This window comes from Lithobates pipiens, unplaced genomic scaffold (genome assembly GCF_037356315.1).
Source record: "Lithobates pipiens isolate NorthernLeopardFrog02 unplaced genomic scaffold, aLitPip1_a1.2 Scaffold_18, whole genome shotgun sequence".
NCBI lineage: Eukaryota > Metazoa > Chordata > Amphibia > Anura > Ranidae > Lithobates > Lithobates pipiens.
The window spans coordinates 656906495-656919855 of NW_027507758.1; positions in this window are offsets into that span (position 1 = coordinate 656906495).

Sequence of the window (13361 nt, forward strand, 5' to 3'; positions counted from 1 at the left end):
CCCGCTGGCTGTCAGTTTTTACCGTATTCGCCATAATAGGCTGACCTCGATGGCATTATAACAGCTCCCGCTGGCTGTCAGTTTTTACCGTTTTCGCCATAATAGGCTGACCTCGTTGGCATTATAACAGCTCCCGCTGGCTGTCCGTTTTTACCGTATTCGCCTTAATAGGCTCACCTCGTTGGCATTATAACAGCTCCCGCTGGCTGTCAGTTTTTACCGTATTCGCCATAATAGGCGCACCTCGTTGGCATTATAACAGCTCCCGCTGGCTGTCAGTTTTTACCATATTCGCCATAATAGGCGCACCTCGTTGGCATTATAACAGCTCCCGCTGGCTGTCAGTTTTTACCGTATTCGCCATAATAGGCGCACCTCGTTGGCATTATAACAGCTCCCGCTGGCTGTCAGTTTTTACCGTATTCGCCATAATAGGCTGACCTCGTTGGCATTATAACAGCTCCCGCTGGCTGTCAGTTTTTACTGTATTCGCCATAATAGGCTGACCTCGTTGGCATTATAACAGCTCCCGCTGGCTGTCAGTTTTTACCGTATTCGCCATAATAGGCTCACATCGTTGACATTATAACAGCTCCCGCTGGCTGTCAGTTTTTACCCTATTCGCCACAATAGGCTCACCTCGTTGGCATTATAACAGCTCCCGCTGGCTGTCAGTTTTTACCGTATTCGCCACAATAGGCTGACCTCGTTGGCATTATAACAGCTCCCGCTGGCTGTCAGTTTTTACTGTATTCGCCACAGTAGGCTGACCTCGTTGGCATAATAACAGCTCCCGCTGGCTGTCAGTTTTTACTTTATTCGCCACAATAGGCTGACCTCTTTGGCATTATAACAGCTCCCGCTGGCTGTCAGTTTTTACCGTATTCGCCACAATAGGCTGACCTCGTTGGCATTATAACAGCTCCCGCTGGCTGTCAGTTTTTACCGTATTTGCCAAAATAGGCTGACCTCGTTGGAATAATAACAGCTCCAGCTGGCTGTCAGTTTTTACCGTATTCGCCACAGTAGCCTGACCTCGTTGGAATAATAACAGCTCCCGCTGGCTGTCAGTTTTTACCGTATTCGCCACAGTAGGCTGACCTCGTTGGCATTATAACAGCTCCCGCTGGCTGTCAGTTTTTACCGTATTCGCCACAGTAGGCTTACCTCGTTGGCATTATAACAGCTCCCGCTGGCTGTCAGTTTTTACCGTATTCGCCACAGTAGGCTGACCTCGTTGGCATTATAACAGCTCCCGCTGGCTGTCAGTTTTTACCGTATTCGCCATAATAAGCTGACCTCGTTGGCATTATAACAGCTCCCGCTGGCTGTCAGTTTTTACCGTATTCGCCATAATAGGCTGACCTCGTTGGCATTATAACAGCTCCCGCTGGCTGTCAGTTTTTTCCGTATTCGCCACAATAGGCTGACCTCGTTGGCATTATAACAGCTCCCGCTGGCTTTCAGTTTTTACCGTATTCGCCACAATAGGCTGACCTCGTTGGCATTATAACAGCTCCCGCTGGCTGTCAGTTTTTACCGTATTCGCCACAATAGGCTGACCTCGTTGGCATTATAACAGCTCCCGCTGGCTGTCAGTTTTTACCGTATTCGCCACAATAGGCTGACCTCGTTGGCATAATAACAGCTCCCGCTGGCTGTCAGTTTTTACCGTATTCGCCACAATAGACTGACCTCGTTGGCATAATAACAGCTCCCGCTGGCTGTCAGTTTTTACCGTATTCGCCATAATAAGCTGACCTCGTTGGCATTATAACAGCTCCCGCTGGCTGTCAGTTTTTACCGTATTCGCCATAATAGGCTGACCTCGTTGGCATTATAACAGCTCCCGCTGGCTGTCAGTTTTTACCGTATTCGCCACAATAGGCTGACCTCGTTGGCATTATAACAGCTCCCGCTGGCTGTCAGTTTTTACCGTATTCGCCACAATAGGCTGACCTCGTTGGCATTATAACAGCTCCCGCTGGCTGTCAGTTTTTACCGTATTCGCCACAATAGGCTGACCTCGTTGGCATTATAACAGCTCCCGCTGGCTGTCAGTTTTTACCGTATTCGCCACAATAGGCTGACCTCGTTGGCATTATAACAGCTCCCGCTGGCTGTCAGTTTTTACCGTATTCGTCATAATAGGCTCACCTCGTTGGCATTATAACAGCTCCCGCTGGCTGTCCGTTTTTACCGTATTCGCCATAATAGGCTCACCTCGTTGGCATTATAACAGCTCCCGCTGGCTGTCCCTTTTTACCGTATTCGCCATAATAGGCTCACCTCGTTGGCATTATAACAGCTCCCGCTGGCTGTCAGTTTTTACCGTATTCGCCACAATAGGCTGACCTCGTTGGCATAATAACAGCTCCCGCTGGCTGTCAGTTTTTACCGTATTCGCCATAATAGGCTGACCTCGTTGGCATTATAACAGCTCCCGCTGGCTGTCAGTTTTTACCGTATTCGCCACAATAGGCTCACCTCGTTGGCATAATAACAGCTCCCGCTGGCTGTCAGTTTTTACCGTATTCGCCATAATAGGCTCACCTTGTTGGCATAAAAACAGCTCCCGCTGGCTGTCAGTTTTTACCGTATTCGGCACAATAGGCTCACCTCGTTGGCATTATAGCAGCTCCCGCTGGCTGTCATTTCTTACCGTATTCGCCACAATAGGCTCACCTCGTTGGCATAATAACAGCTCCCGCTGGCTGTCAGTTTTTACCGTATTCGCCATAATAGGCTCACCTCGTTGGCATAATAACAGCTCCCGCTGGCTGTCAGTTTTTACCGTATTCGTCATAGTAGGCTGCCCTCGTGGCATTATAACAGCTCCCGCTGGCTGTCCAGTTTTTACCGTATTCGCCACAATAGGCTCACCTCGTTGGCATAATAACAGCTCCCGCTGGCTGTCAGTTCTTACCGTATTCGCCACAATAGGCTGACCTCGTTGGCAAAATAACAGCTCCCGCTGGCTGTCAGTTTTTACCGTATTCGCCACAGTAGGCTGACCTCGTTGGCATAATAACAGCTCCCGCTGGCTGTCAGTTTTTACCGTATTCGCCACAGTAGGCTGACCTCGTTGGCATTATAACAGCTCCCGCTGGCTGTCAGTTTTTACCGTATTCGCCACAGTAGGCTGACCTCGTTGGCATTATAACAGCTCCCGCTGGCTGTCAGTTTTTACCGTATTCGCCACAATAGGCTCACCTCGTTGGCATAATAACAGCTCCCGCTGGCTGTCGGTTTTTACCGTATTCGCCACAATAGGCTGACCTCGTTGGCATAATAACAGCCCCCGCTGGCTGTCAGTTTTTATCGTATTCGCCACAATAGGCTGACCTCGTTGGCATTATAACAGCTCCCGCTGGCTGTCAGTTTTTACCGTATTCGCCATAATAAGCTGACCTCGTTGGCATTATAACAGCTCCCGCTGGCTGTCAGTTTTTACCGTATTCGCCATGATAGGCTGACCTCGTTGGCATTATAACAGCTCCCGCTGGCTGTCAGTTTTTACCGTATTCGCCACAATAGGCAGACCTCGTTGGCATTATAACAGCTCCCGCTGGCTGTCAGTTTTTACCGTATTCGCCACAATAGGCTGACCTCGTTGGCATTATAACAGCTCCCGCTGGCTGTCAGTTTTTACCGTATTCGCCACAATAGGCAGACCTCGTTGGCATTATAACAGCTCCCGCTGGCTGTCAGTTTTTACCGTATTCGCCATAATAGGCTCACCTCATTGGCATAATAACAGCTCCTGCTGGCTGTCAGTTTTTACCGTATTCGCCACAATAGGCTCACCTCGTTGGCATAATAACAGCTCCCGCTGGCTGTCAGTTTTTACCGTATTCGCCATAATAGGCTGACCTCGATGGCATTATAACAGCTCCCGCTGGCTGTCCGTTTTTACCGTTTTCGCCATAATAGGCTGACCTCGTTGGCATTATAACAGCTCCCGCTGGCTGTCCGTTTTTACCGTTTTCGCCATAATAGGCTGACCTCGTTGGCATTATAACAGCTCCCGCTGGCTGTCCGTTTTTACCGTTTTCGCCATAATAGGCTGACCTCGTTGGCATTATAACAGCTCCCGCTGGCTGTCAGTTTTTACCGTATTCGCCATAATAGGCGCACCTCGTTGGCATTATAACAGCTCCCGCTGGCTGTCAGTTTTTACCGTATTCGCCATAATAGGCTGACCTCGTTGGCATTATAACAGCTCCCGCTGGCTGTCAGTTTTTACCGTATTCGCCATAATAGGCTGACCTCGTTGGCATTATAACAGCTCCCGCTGGCTGTCAGTTTTTACCGTATTCGCCATAATAGGCTCACATCGTTGGCATTATAACAGCTCCCGCTGGCTGTCAGTTTTTACCGTATTCGCCACAATTGGCTCACCTCGTTGGCATTATAACAGCTCCCGCTGGCTGTCAGTTTTTACCGTATTCGCCACAATAGGCTGACCTCGTTGGCATTATAACAGCTCCCGATGGCTGTCAGTTTTTACTGTATTCGCCACAATAGGCTGACCTCGTTGGCATTATAACAGCTCCCGCTGGCTGTCAGTTTTTACCGTATTCGCCACAATAGGCTGACCTCGTTGGCATTATAACAGCTCCCGCTGGCTGTCAGTTTTTACCGTATTTGCCACAATAGGCTGACCTCGTTGGAATAATAACAGCTCCCGCTGGCTGTCAGTTTTTACCGTATTCGCCACAGTAGCCTGACCTCGTTGGAATAATAACAGCTCCCGCTGGCTGTCAGTTTTTACCGTATTCACCACAATAGGCTGACCTCGTTGGCATTATAACAGCTCCCGCTGGCTGTCAGTTTTTACCGTATTTGCCACAATAGGCTGACCTCGTTGGAATAATAACAGCTCCCGCTGGCTGTCAGTTTTTACCGTATTCGCCACAGTAGCCTGACCTCGTTGGAATAATAACAGCTCCCGCTGGCTGTCAGTTTTTACCGTATTCACCACAATAGGCTGACCTCGTTGGCATTATAACAGCTCCCGCTGGCTGTCAGTTTTTACCGTATTCGCCATAATAGGCTCACCTCGTTGGCATTATAACAGCTCCCGCTAGCTGTCAGTTTTTACCGTATTCGCCATAATAGGCTGACCTCGTTGGCATTATAACAGCTCCCGCTGGCTGTCAGTTTTTACCGTATTCGCCATAATAGGCTCACCTCGTTGGCATTATAACAGCTCCCGCTTGCTGTCAGTTTTTACCGTATTCGCCATAATAGGCTCACCTCGTTGGCATTATAACAGCTCCCGCTGGCTGTCAGTTTTTACCGTATTCGCCATAATAGGCTGACCTCGTTGGCATTATAACAGCTCCCGCTGGCTGTCAGTTTTTACCGTATTCGCCACAATAGGCTGACCTCGTTGGCATTATAACAGCTCCCGCTGGCTGTCAGTTTTTACCGTATTCGCCACAATAGGCTCACCTCGTTGGCATTATAACAGCTCCCGCTGGCTATCAGTTTTTACCGTATTCGCCACAATAGCCTGACCTCGTTGGCATTATAACAGCTCCCGCTGGCTGTCAGTTTTTACCGTATTCGCCACAATAGGCTGACCTCGTTGGCATAATAACAGCTCCCGCTGGCTGTCAGTTTTTACCGTATTCGCCACAATAGGCTGACCTCGTTGGCAAAATAACAGCTCCCGCTGGCTGTCAGTTTTTACCGTATTCGCCACAATAGGCTGACCTCGTTGGCATTATAACAGCTCCCGCTGGCTGTCAGTTTTTACCGTATTCGCCACAATAGGCTGACCTCGTTGGCATTATAACAGCTCCCGCTGGCTGTCAGTTTTTACCGTATTCGCCACAATAGGCTCACCTCGTTGGCATAATAACAGCTCCCGCTGGCTGTCAGTTTTTACCGTATTCGCCACAATAGGCTGACCTCGTTGGCATAATAACAGCCCCCGCTGGCTGTCAGTTTTTACCGTATTTGCCACAATAGGCTGACCTCGTTGGAATAATAACAGCTCCCGCTGGCTGTCAGTTTTTACCGTATTCACCACAATAGGCTGACCTCGTTGGCATTATAACAGCTCCCGCTGGCTGTCAGTTTTTACCGTATTTGCCACAATAGGCTGACCTCGTTGGAATAATAACAGCTCCCGCTGGCTGTCAGTTTTTACCGTATTCACCACAATAGGCTGACCTCGTTGGCATTATAACAGCTCCCGCTGGCTGTCAGTTTTTACCGTATTCGCCATAATAGGCTCACCTCGTTGGCATTATAACAGCTCCCGCTGGCTGTCAGTTTTTACCGTATTCGCCATAATAGGCTGACCTCGTTGGCATTATAACAGCTCCCGCTGGCTGTCAGTTTTTACCGTATTCGCCATAATAGGCTGACCTCGTTGGCATTATAACAGCTCCCGCTGGCTGTCAGTTTTTACCGTATTCGCCACAATAGGCTGACCTCGTTGGCATTATAACAGCTCCCGCTGGCTGTCAGTTTTTACCGTATTCGCCACAATAGCCTGACCTCGTTGGCATTATAACAGCTCCCGCTGGCTGTCAGTTTTTACCGTATTCGCCACAATAGGCTGACCTCGTTGGCATAATAACAGCTCCCGCTGGCTGTCAGTTTTTACCGTATTCGCCACAATAGGCTGACCTCGTTGGCAAAATAACAGCTCCCGCTGGCTGTCAGTTTTTACCGTATTCGCCACAATAGGCTGACCTCGTTGGCATTATAACAGCTCCCGCTGGCTGTCAGTTTTAACCGTATTCGCCACAATAGGCTCACCTCGTTGGCATAATAACAGCTCCCGCTGGCTGTCAGTTTTTACCGTATTCGCCACAATAGGCTGACCTCGTTGGCATTATAACAGCTCCCGCTGGCTGTCAGTTTTTACCGTATTCGCCATAATAAGCTGACCTCGTTGGCATTATAACAGCTCCCGCTGGCTGTCAGTTTTTACCGTATTCGCCATAATAGGCTGACCTCCTTGGCATTATAACAGCTCCCGCTGGCTGTCAGTTTTTACCGTATTCGCCACAATAGGCTGACCTCGTTGGCATTATAACAGCTCCCGCTGGCTGTCAGTTTTTACCGTATTCGCCATAATAGGCTCACCTCGTTGGCATTATAACAGCTCCCGCTGGCTGTCAGTTTTTACCGTATTCGCCACAATAGGCTCACCTCGTTGGCATAATAACAGCTCCCGCTGGCTGTTAGTTTTTACCGTATTCGCCACAATAGGCTCACCTCGTTGGCATAATAACAGCTCCCGCTGGCTGTCAGTTTTTACCGTATTCGCCATAATAGGCTGACCTCGATGGCATTATAACAGCTCCCGCTGGCTGTCCGTTTTTACCGTTTTCGCCATAATAGGCTGACCTCGTTGGCATTATAACAGCTCCCGCTGGCTGTCCGTTTTTACCGTATTCGCCATAATAGGCTCACCTCGTTGGCATTATAACAGCTCCCGCTGGCTGTCAGTTTTTACCGTATTCGCCATAATAGGCGCACCTCGTTGGCATTATAACAGCTCCCGCTGGCTGTCAGTTTTTACCGTATTCGCCATAATAGGCGCACCTCGTTGGCATTATAACAGCTCCCGCTGGCTGTCAGTTTTTACCGTATTCGCCATAATAGGCGCACCTCGTTGGCATTATAACAGCTCCCGCTGGCTGTCAGTTTTTACCGTATTCGCCATAATAGGCTGACCTCGTTGGCATTATAACAGCTCCCGCTGGCTGTCAGTTTTTACCGTATTCGCCATAATAGGCTGACCTCGTTGGCATTATAACAGCTCCCGCTGGCTGTCAGTTTTTACCGTATTCGCCATAATAGGCTCACATCGTTGGCATTATAACAGCTCCCGCTGGCTGTCAGTTTTTACCCTATTCGCCACAATAGGCTCACCTCGTTGGCATTATAACAGCTCCCGCTGGCTGTCAGTTTTTACCGTATTCGCCACAATAGGCTGACCTCGTTGGCATTATAACAGCTCCCGCTGGCTGTCAGTTTTTACCGTATTCGCCACAATAGGCTGACCTCGTTGGCATTATAACAGCTCCCGCTGGCTGTCAGTTTTTACCGTATTCGCCATAATAAGCTGACCTCGTTGGCATTATAACAGCTCCCGCTGGCTGTCAGTTTTTACCGTATTCGCCATAATAGGCTGACCTCCTTGGCATTATAACAGCTCCCGCTGGCTGTCAGTTTTTACCGTATTCGCCACAATAGGCTCACCTCGTTGGCATTATAACAGCTCCCGCTGGCTGTCAGTTTTTACCGTATTCGCCATAATAGGCTCACCTCGTTGGCATTATAACAGCTCCCGCTGGCTGTCAGTTTTTACCGTATTCGCCACAATAGGCTCACCTCGTTGGCATAATAACAGCTCCCGCTGGCTGTTAGTTTTTACCGTATTCGCCACAATAGGCTCACCTCGTTGGCATAATAACAGCTCCCGCTGGCTGTCAGTTTTTACCGTATTCGCCATAATAGGCTGACCTCGATGGCATTATAACAGCTCCCGCTGGCTGTCCGTTTTTACCGTTTTCGCCATAATAGGCTGACCTCGTTGGCATTATAACAGCTCCCGCTGGCTGTCCGTTTTTACCGTATTCGCCATAATAGGCTCACCTCGTTGGCATTATAACAGCTCCCGCTGGCTGTCAGTTTTTACCGTATTCGCCATAATAGGCGCACCTCGTTGGCATTATAACAGCTCCCGCTGGCTGTCAGTTTTTACCGTATTCGCCATAATAGGCGCACCTCGTTGGCATTATAACAGCTCCCGCTGGCTGTCAGTTTTTACCGTATTCGCCATAATAGGCGCACCTCGTTGGCATTATAACAGCTCCCGCTGGCTGTCAGTTTTTACCGTATTCGCCATAATAGGCTGACCTCGTTGGCATTATAACAGCTCCCGCTGGCTGTCAGTTTTTACCGTATTCGCCATAATAGGCTGACCTCGTTGGCATTATAACAGCTCCCGCTGGCTGTCAGTTTTTACCGTATTCGCCATAATAGGCTCACATCGTTGGCATTATAACAGCTCCCGCTGGCTGTCAGTTTTTACCCTATTCGCCACAATAGGCTCACCTCGTTGGCATTATAACAGCTCCCGCTGGCTGTCAGTTTTTACCGTATTCGCCACAATAGGCTGACCTCGTTGGCATTATAACAGCTCCCGCTGGCTGTCAGTTTTTACCGTATTCGCCACAATAGGCTGACCTCGTTGGCATTATAACAGCTCCCGCTGGCTGTCAGTTTTTACCGTATTCGCCATAATAGGCTCACCTCGTTGGCATTATAACAGCTCCCGCTGGCTGTCAGTTTTTACCGTATTCGCCACAATAGGCTGACCTCGTTGGAATAATAACAGCTCCCGCTTGCTGTCAGTTTTTACCGTATTCGCCATAATAGGCTCACCTCGTTGGCATTATAACAGCTCCCGCTGGCTGTCAGTTTTTACCGTATTCGCCACAATAGGCTGACCTCGTTGGCATTATAACAGCTCCCGCTGGCTATCAGTTTTTACCGTATTCGCCACAATAGCCTGACCTCGTTGGCATTATAACAGCTCCCGCTGGCTGTCAGTTTTTACCGTATTCGCCATAATAAGCTGACCTCGTTGGCATTATAACAGCTCCCGCTGGCTGTCAGTTTTTACCGTATTCGCCATAATAGGCTGACCTCGTTGGCATTATAACAGCTCCCGCTGGCTGTCAGTTTTTACCGTATTCGCCATAATAGGCTGACCTCGTTGGCATTATAACAGCTCCCGCTGGCTGTCAGTTTTTACCGTATTCGCCATAATAGGCGCACCTCGTTGGCATTATAACAGCTCCTGCTGGCTGTCAGTTTTTACCGTATTCGCCATAATAGGCGCACCTCGTTGGCATTATAACAGCTCCCGCTGGCTGTCAGTTTTTACCGTATTCGCCATAATAGGCTGACCTCGTTCGCATTATAACAGCTCCCGCTGGCTGTCAGTTTTTACCGTATTCGCCATAATAGGCTGACCTCGTTGGCATTATAACAGCTCCCGCTGGCTGTCAGTTTTTACCGTATTCGCCATAATAGGCTCACATCGTTGGCATTATAACAGCTCCCGCTGGCTGTCAGTTTTTACCCTATTCGCCACAATAGGCTCACCTCGTTGGCATTATAACAGCTCCCGCTGGCTGTCAGTTTTTACCGTATTCGCCACAATAGGCTGACCTCGTTGGCATTATAACAGCTCCCGCTGGCTGTCAGTTTTTACCGCATTCGCCACAATAGGCTGACCTCGTTGGCATTATAACAGCTCCTGCTGGCTGTCAGTTTTTACCGTATTCGCCATAATAGGCTCACCTCGTTGGCATTATAACAGCTCCCGCTGACTGTCAGTTTTTACCGTATTCGCCACAATAGGCTGACCTCGTTGGAATAATAACAGCTCCCGCTTGCTGTCAGTTTTTACCGTATTCGCCATAATAGGCTCACCTCGTTGGCATTATAACAGCTCCCGCTGGCTGTCAGTTTTTACCGTATTCGCCACAATAGGCTGACCTCGTTGGCATTATAACAGCTCCCGCTGGCTATCAGTTTTTACCGTATTCGCCACAATAGCCTGACCTCGTTGGCATTATAACAGCTCCCGCTGGCTGTCAGTTTTTACCGTATTCGCCATAATAAGCTGACCTCGTTGGCATTATAACAGCTCCCGCTGGCTGTCAGTTTTTACCGTATTCGCCATAATAGGCTGACCTCGTTGGCATTATAACAGCTCCCGCTGGCTGTCAGTTTTTACCGTATTCGCCATAATAGGCTGACCTCGTTGGCATTATAACAGCTCCCGCTGGCTGTCAGTTTTTACCGTATTCGCCACAATAGGCTGACCTCGTTGGCATTATAACAGCTCCCGCTGGCTCTCAGTTTTTACCGTATTCGCCACAATAGGCTGACCTCGTTGGCATTATAACAGCTCCCGCTGGCTGTCAGTTTTTACCGTATTCGCCACAATAGGCTGACCTCGTTGGCATTATAACAGCTCCCGCTGGCTGTCAGTTTTTACCGTATTCGCCACAATAGGCTGACCTCGTTGGCATAATAACAGCTCCCGCTGGCTGTCAGTTTTTACCGTATTCGCCACTATAGGCTGAACTCGTTGGCATTATAACAGCTCCCGCTGGCTGTCAGTTTTTACCGTATTCGCCATAATAGGCTGACCTCGTTGGCATTATAACAGCTCCCGCTGGCTGTCAGTTTTTACCGTATTCGCCACAATAGGCTGACCTCGTTGGCATTATAACAGCTCCCGCTGGCTGTCAGTTTTTACCGTATTCGCCATCATAGGCTGACCTCGTTGGCATAATAACAGCTCCCGCTGGCTGTCAGTTTTTTCCGTATTCGCCACAGTAGGCTCACCTCGTTGGCATTATAACAGCTCCCGCTGGCTGTCAGTTTTTACCGTATTCGCCATAATAAGCTGACCTCGTTGGCATTATAACAGCTCCCGCTGGCTGTCAGTTTTTACCGTATTCGCCATAATAGGCTGACCTCGTTGGCATTATAACAGCTCCCGCTGGCTGTCATTTTTTACCCTATTCGCCACAATAGGCTCACCTCGTTGGCATTATAACAGCTCCCGCTGGCTGTCAGTTTTTACCGTATTCGCCACAATAGGCTGACCTCGTTGGCATTATAACAGCTCCCGCTGGCTGTCAGTTTTTACCGCATTCGCCACAATAGGCTGACCTCGTTGGCATTATAACAGCTCCTGCTGGCTGTCAGTTTTTACCGTATTCGCCATAATAGGCTCACCTCGTTGGCATTATAACAGCTCCCGCTGACTGTCAGTTTTTACCGTATTCGCCACAATAGGCTGACCTCGTTGGAATAATAACAGCTCCCGCTTGCTGTCAGTTTTTACCGTATTCGCCATAATAGGCTGACCTCGTTGGCATTATAACAGCTCCCGCTGGCTGTCAGTTTTTACCGTATTCGCCATAATAGGCTGACCTCGTTGGCATTATAACAGCTCCCGCTGGCTCTCAGTTTTTACCGTATTCGCCACAATAGGCTGACCTCGTTGGCATTATAACAGCTCCCGCTGGCTGTCAGTTTTTACCGTATTCGCCACAATAGGCTGACCTCGTTGGCATTATAACAGCTCCCGCTGGCTCTCAGTTTTTACCGTATTCGCCACAATAGGCTGACCTCGTTGGCATTATAACAGCTCCCGCTGGCTGTCAGTTTTTACCGTATTCGCCACAATAGGCTGACCTCGTTGGCATTATAACAGCTCCCGCTGGCTGTCAGTTTTTACCGTATTCGCCACAATAGGCTGACCTCGTTGGCATAATAACAGCTCCCGCTGGCTGTCAGTTTTTACCGTATTCGCCACTATAGGCTGACCTCGTTGGCATTATAACAGCTCCCGCTGGCTGTCAGTTTTTACCGTATTCGCCATAATAGGCTGACCTCGTTGGCATTATAACAGCTCCCGCTGGCTGTCAGTTTTTACCGTATTCGCCACAATAGGCTGACCTCGTTGGCATTATAACAGCTCCCGCTGGCTGTCAGTTTTTACCGTATTCGCCATCATAGGCTGACCTCGTTGGCATAATAACAGCTCCCGCTGGCTGTCAGTTTTTTCCGTATTCGCCACAGTAGGCTCACCTCGTTGGCATTATAACAGCTCCCGCTGGCTGTCAGTTTTTACCGTATTCGCCATAATAAGCTGACCTCGTTGGCATTATAACAGCTCCCGCTGGCTGTCAGTTTTTACCGTATTCGCCATAATAGGCTGACCTCGTTGGCATTATAACAGCTCCCGCTGGCTGTCATTTTTTACCCTATTCGCCACAATAGGCTCACCTCGTTGGCATTATAACAGCTCCCGCTGGCTGTCAGTTTTTACCGTATTCGCCACAATAGGCTGACCTCGTTGGCATTATAACAGCTCCCGCTGGCTGTCAGTTTTTACCGCATTCGCCACAATAGGCTGACCTCGTTGGCATTATAACAGCTCCTGCTGGCTGTCAGTTTTTACCGTATTCGCCATAATAGGCTCACCTCGTTGGCATTATAACAGCTCCCGCTGACTGTCAGTTTTTACCGTATTCGCCACAATAGGCTGACCTCGTTGGAATAATAACAGCTCCCGCTTGCTGTCAGTTTTTACCGTATTCGCCATAATAGGCTCACCTCGTTGGCATTATAACAGCTCCCGCTGGCTGTCAGTTTTTACCGTATTCGCCACAATAGGCTGACCTCGTTGGCATTATAACAGCTCCCGCTGGCTATCAGTTTTTACCGTATTCGCCACAATAGCCTGACCTCGTTGGCATTATAACAGCTCCCGCTGGCTGTCAGTTTTTACCGTATTC